The 14,153-nt window shown below is 38.4% G+C and overlaps 1 long non-coding RNA gene across 5 annotated transcripts in view; it reads left to right on the top strand.

The window, feature by feature from the left end:
* Positions 1-14,153, top strand: part of LOC110837718 (uncharacterized) — a 325,396-nt gene that overhangs the window by 107,497 nt on the left and 203,746 nt on the right. The window contains exon 1 of one of the 5 annotated variants that reach the window (XR_015534314.1): positions 1,076-1,222. The exons of the other annotated variants lie outside the window; for them this stretch is intronic. This is a non-coding gene — a long non-coding RNA (uncharacterized LOC110837718). Of the gene's footprint in view, positions 1-1,075; positions 1,223-14,153 lie in introns of those variants that run through there. 5 annotated transcript variants of the gene reach the window in all.

Raw genomic sequence — 14,153 nt, 5'->3', positions numbered from 1 at the left:
AGATTTCAGGTTCTCACGGCGGCCAGTATATAAGATTACTGTCTTCTGGGATGTTGCGTCGTGTAGTCTAGTATAAGTTTGGCGACGTTTCATAGGTGCTTGCTACCCGACAGTCATCAGGGCGTTTGAGTATGTCTAGACGACAAGTAGGCCAGGTCATTTACATTCACATTCGCATCCAGTGTCTTCTTGTTATCACATCGACATGAAATCAATCTTATAAATGCTACGATGCAAAATGTTTGGTTTGTTGTCTTGGGTCAATTTATTTTCGAATTTTTATTTGTTTTTATACCATTATTAAAAATACAATTCTAAGTGAAAGGCCTTTTAATTATGCTGTTACAAATCCACCATCCTTTTCCCTTCTAGTAATCTCCTGACTTTGGCTCTCCTGACAGACTCCCTAGAGCAATCTCCACTTCCGGTGGGCGAGATGCGAGGCGCGAACTTGTCAGACTTCTGCACTAATGAGCGCTGCCTACCCAGCTCCTGGGCTAGGAATCCGGAGTTGCAGAATAGAAAGATCCCCTCACCTCGCCCTGCTATTGTCTTGTTTGAATCGCCAAGTCAAAGTCACGTGACGTACCCTGAAGCTTTTGGCCAACCTCCACGTTATCAAAGCAAATAATGAACGCATTAGATGGATTTATAATGAAACATATTGAGACCAGATGTTGTTGTCATACATCCTTTTTGTAGGCTGTGGGTTTTCCCGTATAAAACAACAGATAAATGTACACATTTCAATATCTACTTTTATTTTAGACAGTGACTTTCAAGAAAGAATTCTGAATGCGTGTTCGCAATTATTTTCCGACTTTCGCTCTGCTTTTAATTTGTGAGTACGATTTCAATTTGTTACTGCCTTTCCACGTGTTTTCGAAGGATTTGTTAGTTTTTTTTATCTTATATTCTGATGACGAGATGCAAACATGCTTAATAGACATTACATTTAAATCATAGTAATTATTTTATTAGATAATTATTTAACCCTTTCACGCTTTAGCCCGTATAAATAATATTTAAGAATTGAGTCCCGAACAGCAAAGAAAACATCGTTTCACCATTAGAAATAACAGTTTATTAATGCACTCCAGTACCTTGACCTCAACCCTGACAAACCACCTTTCACCCACTAGCACCGCAGTCGGTAACCAGCCACGATCCGATACAGTTTAACTCCAATCTCTCCTAATACTGCTACGATATTACTTCTTGGGTAAGTTTACATGATTACTTTCAGCTATTTATTTTGTTTTCTATATTCAATTTTCATTAATAGTATTGAAACCTTTACTTCACAGTCCAATATACACAACATTGGCATCACTACGAAATACAATCATATTAGTGACATGTGACACAACAACGGATGAAGATACAATATGAAGGACGTGAACATGATATGAAAACTAAAAATTATTAAAAATCAGTAAAAATCAGTAATTCAGTAAAACGTTTACAACATAACACCTGATGATGGCTATATATAGCCGAAACATGTCGTAAATGTTCCACATGTAAATCGAGTACTCGATACGGGACGTAAAATGATATTTTAATCTTTTAATTATCTTATATTTTGATTGACGCCCAATTTTAATATATTTTTAATACTATTTAAATAAATCACAATATGACGCACCTACAATATCTTATTAAAGCCGTCTAAGGAAATGATGGTTGTTTGCAGTGAGAATCATACGAAAAGCATAAATACATAATAAGGAGTTATTGATTGTTGAAGCAGGTTGGCCATATAATTACCATTGGGCTTTGAAGGGTTAATTAAGAATAGTATGAGATTCAGAGGACTTTAGAAAAATTACATCGTTTTAATTTTACACTTGCATACAAAAAGGACTTTGAAAATCGAATTTTAAATTTCACGTTTCACAGTTTATTTAAACAGCTGTGCGGGTAGCGTACATAATAAGTTACAGTGTCTCTGAAGTAGATCCCGAGCGAATCAAGATTATGACAGGGCTATAAGCAGGAAAGCTTATGAGACAGTGGCGACAAATGGGAAAGCAAACTCAGTGGTTCCAGATGCCACAGTCTAAATGAAACACCTGTGACCACTCTCTCATCCCAGCTAAAAGATTTCGCCATCTACAGCAGACAACAGTGCATGACAATGTTTGAGAGGACTGAGTACATTCCACTTCAGTTAACATTGTCCTGTAAAAGGGGGATAATTATTTTTAATCCAACTACGGAATTAATTCTGCCTAAATTTCTTATAAGCCTACGCGTATATTATTTTGAAAATTATGTATTCGTAGCAGATTGCGCGGATCAACATCCCAGATCGCAGCCATCTTTATATTTTATTTTGTATTTGCCACTGCGATAACCTGAAATCAATCCCAGACACTCGGAGACAAAATAGTGAACAGAGCGGATGGGATTCCGCGAGGAAAATTTACAAAAAATTTAGAAACACCGTGAAGTTGAATTAGTACGTAAATGTCCAACGAAAGGCTATACGTTGTGGAGGGGAACCAGGAACTAGTGATCTGGTTAATTTGGAATAGTCCAATTTTCGGTTAAGTGTTACGAACGTTTGTATTTATGGTGGATTTTTATTGCTAGTATGCTTTTCCTATGACGAAATATGTCCCCTTGCATAAATTTATAAACACAGATTTTGCATCGAAATGGGTGCGTGAATCGGTCCTTCGTCCCTGCAAACTGTAACAACTACGAAGATGATAGACACCACCAAAAATTAATAGACACTTTTATGCTTTGATACATCAGGCAGTGTTTGGTTTATCGATAACTGTTGCCAGGAATCGCGGAGGAGAGTAGACTTGAGGAACGAAGTAACAAGGGAAATGAAGGGGGGGGGTTCACACTGGAGGTAGCTGCTAGGTTGAAATGGCTTTTTTAGTGCGAGGAGGAGGGGGGTTGGAGAGGGTAGCGACGTCTAATTACCCCTCCTGAGATTCATTAATCACAAACTCGGTAATTACATTCAGCAAGTTTGTATGTATGTTGCAGCATCGAGCTCAGGGTAAAAGATCTTGGGAAGACAATCTCATCCCGCATACTGCAGCTCAATATACTCAGAGGACCTCCGCCTATTAAGAATAATTTGGTTTTATGTTCGTCTGTTGGTCACGTCAAGTTTTACTAATAACTTGAAGCTTGGGTCTCAGTGATTAGACTCCAAGTCCTTAGTCAGGCAGCTTTATTAAAATCTTTATAACGAACCCCACCATTTGTCCTTTAGAGATACCATTTACGGCCATTTTGAATTTTTTTTGGATTACGTAGACTGATTGTAGACATGTGTATGCGAGTGGAGAGAGTGAGATTCTCAGACAAGTGTCACTAAACTACCTGAAATGCAAAGTCTACAATTATATATCTTGGGGTCCATGAAACCCTGTTAGTATGGAAAACAGAATTACGCTGTCTATTACAGTCGCGCTGAGCTACGTTAGTCTTTCGCTAATTAAAACCACAAAACAAAATTTCGTATTCAAGAAGAAGCGATGCGTGGAAAATTGAAATTTCAATTAGCTGTCGACAGGCTTTTGTTTAAAATTCATTCAAAAAAATTTTAAAATGCCTTTTTTCGAATATTTTATGCACGAAACCCTGTTTTATTCCCCCGTATGAATCAGTGGAATCTATAGTAGTAAGTTTTCAGACTGGAAAAATTCAGTACGGCGTTAAATTGACTTGGTAAACCTGATTTCACACGTGTGGTGGTTTCGAATTTCTAGGTATCTTCAACCGTGAAATTGAGTGAATAAATATGAACACCCACTATTCTTCTTCATCGCCACTGATATTGTTAGCGGTGTACTACATATTGGAATACCCTATAATACAGGATGTCTGAGAATATTACATGGACAGAAGACAAAAATCTTTTGAGTTAGATAGCATCACCTTTGATAATGGCTTCAGTGGTTAATGTCGCGTGTGATCACAATTGAACCCTACGTTATATACCTTTGTGATTCTATTTCAGTGCTGTTCTGTTCTGATTTTATTTATTCAAAATCAGCCCTTTGAAGCAAAATGATCATCTGAGTAATATTTAAATATTCAGCCCGCACCTCAAAGAAAACACATTTCACCAACTATAAGCATCAGCTGGTTAACGCTGTTTATTATGTGAATAACACGTAAGCCATAGATACACGATGTGGGATAAACGCAGACTTTTTCAAAGGTTATAGCACTCAATAATTTAAAATAATATTTAATATATGGGCGTAGTTTTAAATTTTATGTCGAGTGTCTCCCATCTCGAGGTATAAAACAGGGACATCTCATGCCGTTCTATATTACATCCTATAGTAATATGGACTTTGCGAAGCAGGTCTTTTTTTTTACCACGCTTGGTCGATGAAGTAGAACGTTAATATCAGGTAGAATTGGTGGCCTGTTACTAGTCATAAGAAACGCACGGTTCACTTCAAACATATTTTTCTTAGCTTCTCTCCATTTATACACCAAAAACGCCCTGTCTTATTCAGATTTCGGTATACGTCCTATATTCTATATCCTATCTTCTATGGAGAGAATAAGGATCACATTTTTCTGCCGTAATTATTTACACAAAAAACTGCATGCTCGTGAAATTTGAATTTCAATATATCCTTTTGGATTGTAAACTAACGGGTTGATACTCCGTATAGTAAATACACTTCGAAGGTAAATGTTGCTGATGGTCACTCAGCGAGTTATGAATTTTTTTTGACTTTTATGGAATTCAAAAATTTATTGCTGTTTAAAGAAACTCCAGTTATTTTGAGACATACTAATATAGTCTACAATATCACAATTTATTATTTAAGAATTATTTTAATATTATCTTTCCGTTTATATTTAGGTCTCGCAAGTGATTTTTTACCTGTTTAAGCTTGTTATTTTGGAAATAGGAGAGACCAACAAATTGCCCGTGGTTTTATCTAACATTCTTTTACGTCTCTTTGGTGAGACGGGCGGATAATTTTACAAAAAAAAAAAAATAGAATGGATATTCAGTGAAGTCGATACTAATCGCGAGTCGTTTCGAGTTTTCGAGATACTGAGCCGTGTGATCTGCTCAAAGCGTTACCTTGACGACAGCTGCACTATCTCTTTGGTGTTTGCGTAGTTTTGAAACTGAATTAGGTGGAATACTGACGTTGCTAAGTCAAAATAAAATGTGAAGGACTTTATACGAATATTTCAGTGTTGTAAATCGCAGTCGATGTTTTCACTGCAGTTAGTACATGATAGAAACACTCCACGACTTTTTAGGATTTGACGAAGTTTACCAACATTTCGGAGGTCATTAGTGCCTCCATCATCAGGACGATGAGTACACTGCGCTACAACCCAGAAGACAGTCATCTTCAGACTTGGTGGCTTCTAAACCTGTCTCTGTACGCGATACTTCTTCAAAAAAAAATTCATCGGAACCCTTACTATATCTGTGTTACAGACATAAAGTAATTGTCAAAAATATACAGGGACACTTTAATAAACATTTGCTTTTTAAGTAGTAGAATACAACATAAATTAAGAATTATTCTGCGGTATTTGTGGGGAAATACAATGTATCCATTGCCTCTTGCATTATAGAGCGGGTCTTTGTGTGGTTGCGTGAACGTTGGACGGGGTGGGGGGTGGGGGTGGGGGGTTGAGTTGGGAGAAATTCCCGGTCTCCAAACCACGAATCCGCTCAAATCCTCTCAATGTCGCTACATTTCATACTTAGTGGGCCATCTCCCACAATGTAACGTATCTTGGCAAACCACACGCGGCCTTCGTAACCCAGAGCCATACAACTGATTATTGAAAACGTATTTTTATACCGGATTGCGTGAAGAATAGACAGCGTTGAAATAAGTATGAATTGTTGGTAAAATAACTTGTATCTTTGAGTCTGATATTTATTTTTTCTGCCCACAGATCTCATGTTCCACAAAATGCTTTAACAATCAACAGGTGATTTATGCTTCACAGTATTTTCATGAATTATGAACATAATCCCAGGGTTGTCGTGTTATCTGCATTACACTGTATAAGAGCTAGTTTACGTTCGCAGGACAAATATATTTAAATGAGCGCACACGTCGGGGATAACGTTGAAGTTATGTAATGCTTAAGTAGGATTATATTTGTTTTGTGTTTTGAGTGATCTTTCTTATTTGTAATAGACTTTATATTCAAATTAAATGGAAAGTCTTCTATATGACTTTTTAATACGCGTGTTATGTCATTAAATTATGGCTTTGATGAAGATTTTTCTTTTAATTTAAATAAACACTGGGATGTTTAACGCGAATTTAAGAGAGGGTTAAGTCAGCAAGGTAGTGTGTGAAATGGAAACGAAATAATTTATTTATTTATGGTTTATTAAACGACGCTTCCAGTAACTCAGATTATAGTGTCCAATGATAGAATGATTAATTAATAATAAACTGGAAAGGATATTGAAGTACTCAAAACTGGAATGTACAGGACATAAAATAATCTATTATGGGAATTGTATTTTCATACATGTGATCGGTAGGGGTAGGTTAGAAGTAGATGAAAGTAGGTGGAGATATCAAACGAGTTTTGTCGATCCATGCTTAACAAATCCTTTTTAACAGATTCAACTAATTATAATGTCTTGTCCAGGGAGTCTTTGTAGTTGTTGGTAAGAAATGTGATGGGTGATCTGATAACTTATCCTAAAAGAAGATGCTAGAAATATGGGACGTACACCTCCAACGTCTGGTGTGGGGGGAGGAATTGATATAGTGTCCTATTACGGTTGGAAAATCCGACAAATTTCTACTGTCAGTGAAGTGGGCGTATCAGTTCGTATTCCATTTCCCGGTTGGGGGAAAATTGTGATGATGTTTTATCTAGGAACAACTTGCTATCTAACGAAGATGGCTATCTTCTGGGTTGTAGCGCCGTGTAGTTTGGTACCAGATTACACGGACATATTTGTAATGTTTTGTTGTTTGGTCTATAGCATAATATTGGTTAATTTTGATCCACAGGATTATCTTGTGAAAACTGTACGATAAGACAAGCCATAGTTTTGTACAAAATAATTGTTGGCATTATCAAATGAAGGAGGATGACATGGGGTGGGAATGTGATAGGCATGAGGGAGATAAAAAATGCGTACAAAATTGTGGTTGGAAAACTACTTGCCACTTTTTATGCTAGGTTCAAAAAGACAGTTAAAATTGAAGTCTTGAATATTTTAATGTTTACGTTTTAATGTAGGAGCCAGGAAAACATAACATTCTGAACTGGTGATGCTAGTAAGAATTCCCCACATCAAATCTGCTCTTGATTACTTTGTGAATACAGTTCTGATATATTATCTTTTCGAATGTATTTAGGCTCGTTTTTATAACGTTTCTACCTGCTCGATCTGACCTTTCTAACGAATGACTATTAAATTTGGGAAGAAATTTAATATATTTTACATGGGTTATCCTGCTCTGGCCATTTCAGTTGACGGAAAGGGAGGCACAACTGATTTTGAATTCGAAAGCTTGGAACTACTGAGGAGTGACTGAAAAACGGGCCGCTTCAGAGCCGGGCGATCACTCAATCGTAACGAACGTACTGGAGCGTAGATTGATCGTGTTTGGATAATTCGGTTGTTTACTTCACTGGTCAACATACTTCTACATTTCTGCTTCCACTAACGTCGTAAAATGTTTATGAAATAGTCAAATGTTTGCTTAAAATATTTAATCCAAATGTTTACAGGTATTTTGTGACTTTAGTTCTACACGATGTTAACGCAAAGCGTGTTATTTACAAAAAAAGATTTTATGCGTACGTAGATGGATGCTAAGCATTCTACGAACGCAAAACCAACTGAACGTGGCTTCTTGGAGAGAGACCTGATGTTGAATTTTGGAACAAGACGGATTTGGTGTATAAAATCAGAGTTTCTTTTAACTGACTCCATGGACTAGAATCCCTGAGAAGCTGATAGTCGCTGAAGTAATCAATAATTTTTCCTTCTACGAGGCTCGTCCATAAAGTAAGTTTCCCTGGGGCCGTTTACAGAAACAAAACACAATTTCATGGAAATATTTATTGCAACAGATACAGCAAGTGTCCAGCTATTTTTCAACACATTCGCCACCGGAATTGAGACATTTGTCATACCGTAGGACCAACTTTTGAATACCTGTGTCGTAGAAGTCTGCCGCCTGGGATTGGAACCACTGTGTGACAACCATCTCCGCCTCTCTGTCATTCTCAAAACGCTGACGCTGACCGGACAGGAATTTCTTGAGGTGTAGGAAAAGATGGAAATCACTGGGAGCGAGGTCCAGGCTGTAGGGTGAATGATTAAACACCTTCCAGCTGAACTCCTGCAGGAGACTTGCTGTCCGTCGAGCCGTGTGCGGCCTAGCGTTATCACTGACCGCACTTCACAGTCGGCGGGAGCTGGAATAAGAACCTCCATCTTCAACAGCTGCAACGATGCTAATGTGAGAACGCGGGAAGTGCCTTTAGTGCATGCGCCATGCTACGTCATTGCTCTATCACGTACGCACAGTCGCTTCGCGCAATATAAGGTTTGCTAGCTGTGGGACGAGTGGGAAACTTACTTTGTGGACGCGCCTCGTACCATGTAACTCGAAGGTTCATTACAGTGTTCACGACAGCCGCCAGCGGTCCCTTCTCTAAATCCGATCAGTACCATCTCAACCTGTTTCTTAGAGATAAATTTTAAAATAGTTCCTACTAGTTCGTTAATATTGTCTTACTAATTATAAATCCACTCCTAATGTGATAGCAAATGCCCGTCAGTCCTGACTAAACGAGTCTACTGTTTGTTCGATGCCGGAAAAATTTGATGGTGACTACTCTGGTAGAAAGAAATGTTCACGAGGATTGTGGTGGCGCCTGGCAGGAATCTGGCTTCAGTCGCTGTGAAGATAATTTCTTGTTTAATTTGCCGGAACTTCATGAAATAAATCTTTTAAATTTTGTGATTTCGATACAAATTCCAAAGACATTCCTCTAATTAATTATACTGTACAACATAAAAAGTTTAATTCCAGTCGACTTTGATGGTGCTCGGTATAAGTTAAAAAAAGTTTCCATTTTGAAAGCCTCTTCTTCATGTAAGAGTTGTTAGAACTGGCCGCTAGAGATCGTTGGCATGCATGTCTCTCTCTCGAATGTGTACAGCCAACACTACCGACCACTCAGTTCCTAACAATGACGGATTGAGAAGGGGATGAGGGAGTAGCGAAAAGCTGTGATCCATATCGAAACGTCGTTGTCTGCATGATCTGGTTTGATGCCGGATTAAAGAGGATCAATTTTGCATATTAATAATGGTGGGCACCACACATATATCAGCGTGGGATGACGTCACGTGTATTATGGCTCAACTTGGTACCAATATTGTACTTCTATTGTGATCCTACATCCTTTTATTATGAAGTTATAAAGCATTCTACAGATAGGAGATTTTGTTCCCATATTCTACCGGATTTTTCTCTTACCTTCCCACGAGCTTAGTACTGTGCGTTTGATCCTAATTTACGTTTTGTCATATGTGAAAATACTTTACAATTCCGGATTACGACATGCAGTTTACATTATATGCATCTGATACAGCTTAAAGCTTTGGATTGCTGTAATATATTTCCTTTGTTTGCTTTGTGATATTACAATGGACGTGAAGTTGGTGAGAAAATTAAAAAAATAAGTTCTGTTACAATGAACCACAGCTGTGCTATAATTGTGTTTATAGTTTTCGAATTCTGTTGAAATTGTCATACGCGCCAGTCGATAAAAATTTCGCAACAACACAAGTCAAATGTCGTCATTGTAATCTTAAATAATCCACATCCGTCTTAGGTCATCTCTTTAGGCCTTTAGCCCCTAATCCCTATGTGATAAATCATCCACAATGGCGTTTGATCATTTGCCTCTGAAGTCAAGTCATAATTTAAGGTACTACCTCCCAGAATTATCCTGGAGGTACTGACGAAAACCCTCAGCCAGTTTAGACGGCCTTTAAATAATGGATAAATGATATTTAAACCCACTTAATTTTAACTAAAACTAAAGTTTGATTTACATTAGGTGTTCACCATGTTCCCCATGTCATATTTTAACCCAAATAAAAATTCAGAAACTATTTTATGACACCCGACAGAATTATACGACGCTTACAATCGTGAATCCTATGTATCCAACAGAGTAGCTTCCAGTAACTGCTGTAAATAAAACTGGGATGCAATTATTTTCATTTCGAGACTCCCCTCTCACAGTATTTGAAAGTCTCTTGAAAGGGGGTGTGATGAAATAAAGCAGTTTTCCACCGGCACGGGAACACACACAAAAAGAATCTCCCAGACAAAGGATAGGCGACATTCATGTTGTTGGTACTGAGAACAAATTTTCCACGAATATTTTGTCATCACTGCACAAAGATAGATGGCGTTGACAGATGTTCTATTATGAGGCGAAAATTCGAATAGGGCAAACAGATTGGCGAATGAGACAAGGAGTTAGATGCTTTTAAAAATGAGAAAACTTAACATGACATTATATATTCCATTATTATGTTCTTTTCATCCTCGGAACTCTGTTGAGTGTGTTTTCAAAGTGCGTCGTGTGTGTTGAAGAACGTGGCTGAAACATAATTAAACCTTCCTTCGTGCCGTGGTGGACGACATTCGATATTGACTGTAAAGTATGCATGTGTGTGCCATTTTATATTTTGTACAGATATTCTCTTTATATTTGTAGGATATGATAAATAAATGTAGCATTGTATTTTATAATTAACAGTAAATTACCCGTCAGTAATGACGGAAACTCTAAAGTAGCACACACACACAAATTTATTGATTAAAAATTAAAATCATAACCTAACTTACCTTAATTGAAGAATATGATACATTTTAACGTAGTGCGGACAGCGGTCATAAAAAGATTACCAACCAGTCAATACTTATTTGTTATAACCAATGTACAGATGACTGTACTATTTTATATAGAAATTATATTGCATTATACTTGCACACAAATTCATGTAAGACGTTGGGGTGTAGACTGGATTTAACTGGCTATTGATAGTGACAAGAGACGGGCTGTTGCATATATTTATCTGTGGTTCATTTTACGATTCATTCATTCGCGAAGGTATGTTAGCGTCGAACTATAGGATGGGAGAGGATAATAAATTGGAAAGTATATGGGAGGGAAGAGTCATAACCTAAAATAAGGCACTGTTCCGGCAAATATCTGGGGAGACTGAGGAAGTCCTCGAAAAAACTCATTGAGAATAGTCGCTCTTTAGGCCGAGATTTGAATCCGGGACAGAACACAAGTGGTGATCACTCTGACAAGATATTTGTCGGCCCATTTTTGGAACACGATAATGAACTCCTGGTTCGATAAAGGGCGAAGAATTTCTTGGTCATCTAAAGAACGTGTCTTCACCACGGAATTACGATTACTTAATTTTAAAAATCTCTGATATTTAGTCTACTGATATTTTTATCATATAATTTGATTGTGGTTATGGTAAATGAATTACTTGCTGGTATATTGGCTTCGCCTGCCACGGTGGTCTAGCGGTTAGAACGCTGGCCTTGTAATTCTGGGGTTCGATTCCCGGTGGTGCCCGAATTTATAACTTGTGTTGGGCAAGGCCGTGGTCTAGGCAACACGGAGTTTTCCTCCGTGGCATCCCAACAATTACTCCATTCACACACAGAAGAAGGCAATGGCAAACCACTTCTGGATCATCTGCCAAGAACGTATATGAACAGGTCCCAGTCCGAGAAGAGAAAAGGATGGAAGGATCCTGTTCATATGGACCTGTCGTCAGACAGAACACTACAAATATTGGCTTCACAGAGAATTTAGAGCCAAATAATAAGAAATCTATCAAACAGGGAATGGAAATAATTGATAAAAAAAATAATTGTGTATGTAATGGTGGCAGCTTATTTGATAATATTGTCCGGCGTTGAGTGATTGAGGAAAACCACAGACATATCAAGATGACCATTCCCAAACAGGGATTCAAACCGGATATATCACGTCTCCGAACACTGTATGCTACTACTATACAGGACTGTTTAATAATATTATGTTTCTGTACAGCGTTATCTATAAAATTAAACCAGAACCCAGAGTGATTGATCTGCATTGAGTTTATTCATGTATGGAAAAACCAAGTCCTCAAATCTGATTATGATTTTGCTACTTTTCTCAGATTCTTTGCTGGTTATTTAGCTACGTTTCTATAGGTCCACACGACGTTACAATACAGAATACCGGCGTCGATGAATGTACCGGCGTCAGAAAATCTCACATTGCCAATTAAACTGTGCATTATAATGTACAAAGTTATAACAATAAAGTGATATGGGTATTGGTGGGGGTTTGGGTGGATTTGGCTGTGTGAGCGCATTGTCGTGGAGTGTAGAGATAGTTTGAGCTTGCTTTCTGGTTTCAAACCATAAATCTGAGGGCGATCTAGAGTGGAGGAACAAGTTGACTTGGTTTGCGTTAGAGGTTAAGTCTGAGGTTAGGAACTAGGCAAGTTACAGTCTGCTCGTCGAATTTACACACTGAACAAGTCGGGTCTTCAGAAACAGTGTTTGTGGGGACGAATAAAGTAAGCCAGGGTCATCGTAACTCAGTCAGTGCAGTGACTGGCTACGGGCTAGACGACCGGGGTTCGATACCCGACGGGGACATGGATTTTTTCCTCTAGCCTCTGCGCCCAGACCCGATTCTGGAGCCCACCCAGCTTCCTATCCAGTGGGTACCAGGGTCCTTTCCCGGGGGTAAAGCCGGCCGGGGCGTGATGCTGACAACTTACCCCCATCTAGTGCCGAGGTCAAGAATGAGTAGGAGCTATACCACCTCTCCCCCCAAGCGCCTACATAGCGGATAGTGGGGTAGCTTTACTTTTAGTAAGCCAGTTTCCTAGGCGTAATATTTTAATGTCATTCATTTATGAAAACCACCAGAAATTAATTTATTGTCATTTTATAAAGTTTCGTAATTTACATTGATGTATTTAATTATAGAAACTAATGTCTTCGTAAGTAATTTAATTTGTGGTATATAAGATTCTTAAGGCGGTGAGTCTGAAGATGGCTGTCTTTCGGATCATAGTACGATGTATTCTGATAGAAGTTTACCGACATTTCAGAGGTACTTGTCTGCATTCATCACCACCATCACTCTGATTAAAGAGGGGGCAGGTACCTCTGAAACGTCGGTAAACGTTTACCGTACTACACTGTACAACCCATAGGACAGCCATCTTAATTTTATTCGGTCGGAAAACCTGTAGGGAAGACACCAGAAGAAAGTAGATGTAAGTATAATATTAAAACTGATCTTAAAGAAAAACTGCTGTATATAGTGGGTTCAGGATATGAACCAATGGCGTGCTGTTATGAATACTGTAATGAAACGTTGGTTTCCGTAGGAGGCTAGAAATTCTAGAAAATGGACGACTATTACCTTCGCAAGAAGGACTATGCTCTGTGGAGTCGCAAAAAATATGTAAGAATCTTGATTGGACTAATGTGGCTAAGGATAGGACGCAGTACCTGGCTCTTTTGCAGACCTGTAATTTTGGGCTCCATAAAGGGCGGAGAATTTCGTGACCAGCTGAACAACTAATAACTCCACAAGGACGAGTTGTATGTCTGCAGAAAAGGAATCGGTAGATACCATATAACCAAGACATAAAAATACTTTTTTGGCATCCTGTTGACTGGTAATTGCCCTTAAACCGCCAGCTGGCAGATTATGAGACGAAATTTGAGGTCCTCAGGATGGTGAACAGTAGATGTTGGTTTTGTGGTTGCAACGCCGTGGACGTTGAGGAGAAGCATGTTCTCTGTGTCTACAGCCTCAACACTTGAGCCCTGAAGATGGAGCCAATATGTTTCTCCGAAACGTTGGTATCTGCCTACATATTCAGAATCACAAGACCAACATTAATATTCTCTGAGTACCTCAGTGAAATAATCCGACAACAACTATTTCTCTACAACAAAATAAATGCAACTCTTACTGCATTGTCATTTGTTAGTGGATGAGACAGGCTTAATAAGAGTGTAGATGATACTGATCACCCCTTTTACGGGGTAGAAAGGTAAAATGGAAAAGCT

The sequence above is a fragment of the Zootermopsis nevadensis genome, unplaced genomic scaffold (assembly GCF_977971745.1).
Source record: "Zootermopsis nevadensis isolate Lab colony 2312 unplaced genomic scaffold, Znev_1.0 Znev_ptg000001l, whole genome shotgun sequence".
NCBI lineage: Eukaryota > Metazoa > Arthropoda > Insecta > Blattodea > Termopsidae > Zootermopsis > Zootermopsis nevadensis.
Note: the sequence above shows the minus strand (reverse complement) of the source record. Positions and strands in the feature narration are given on the sequence as shown.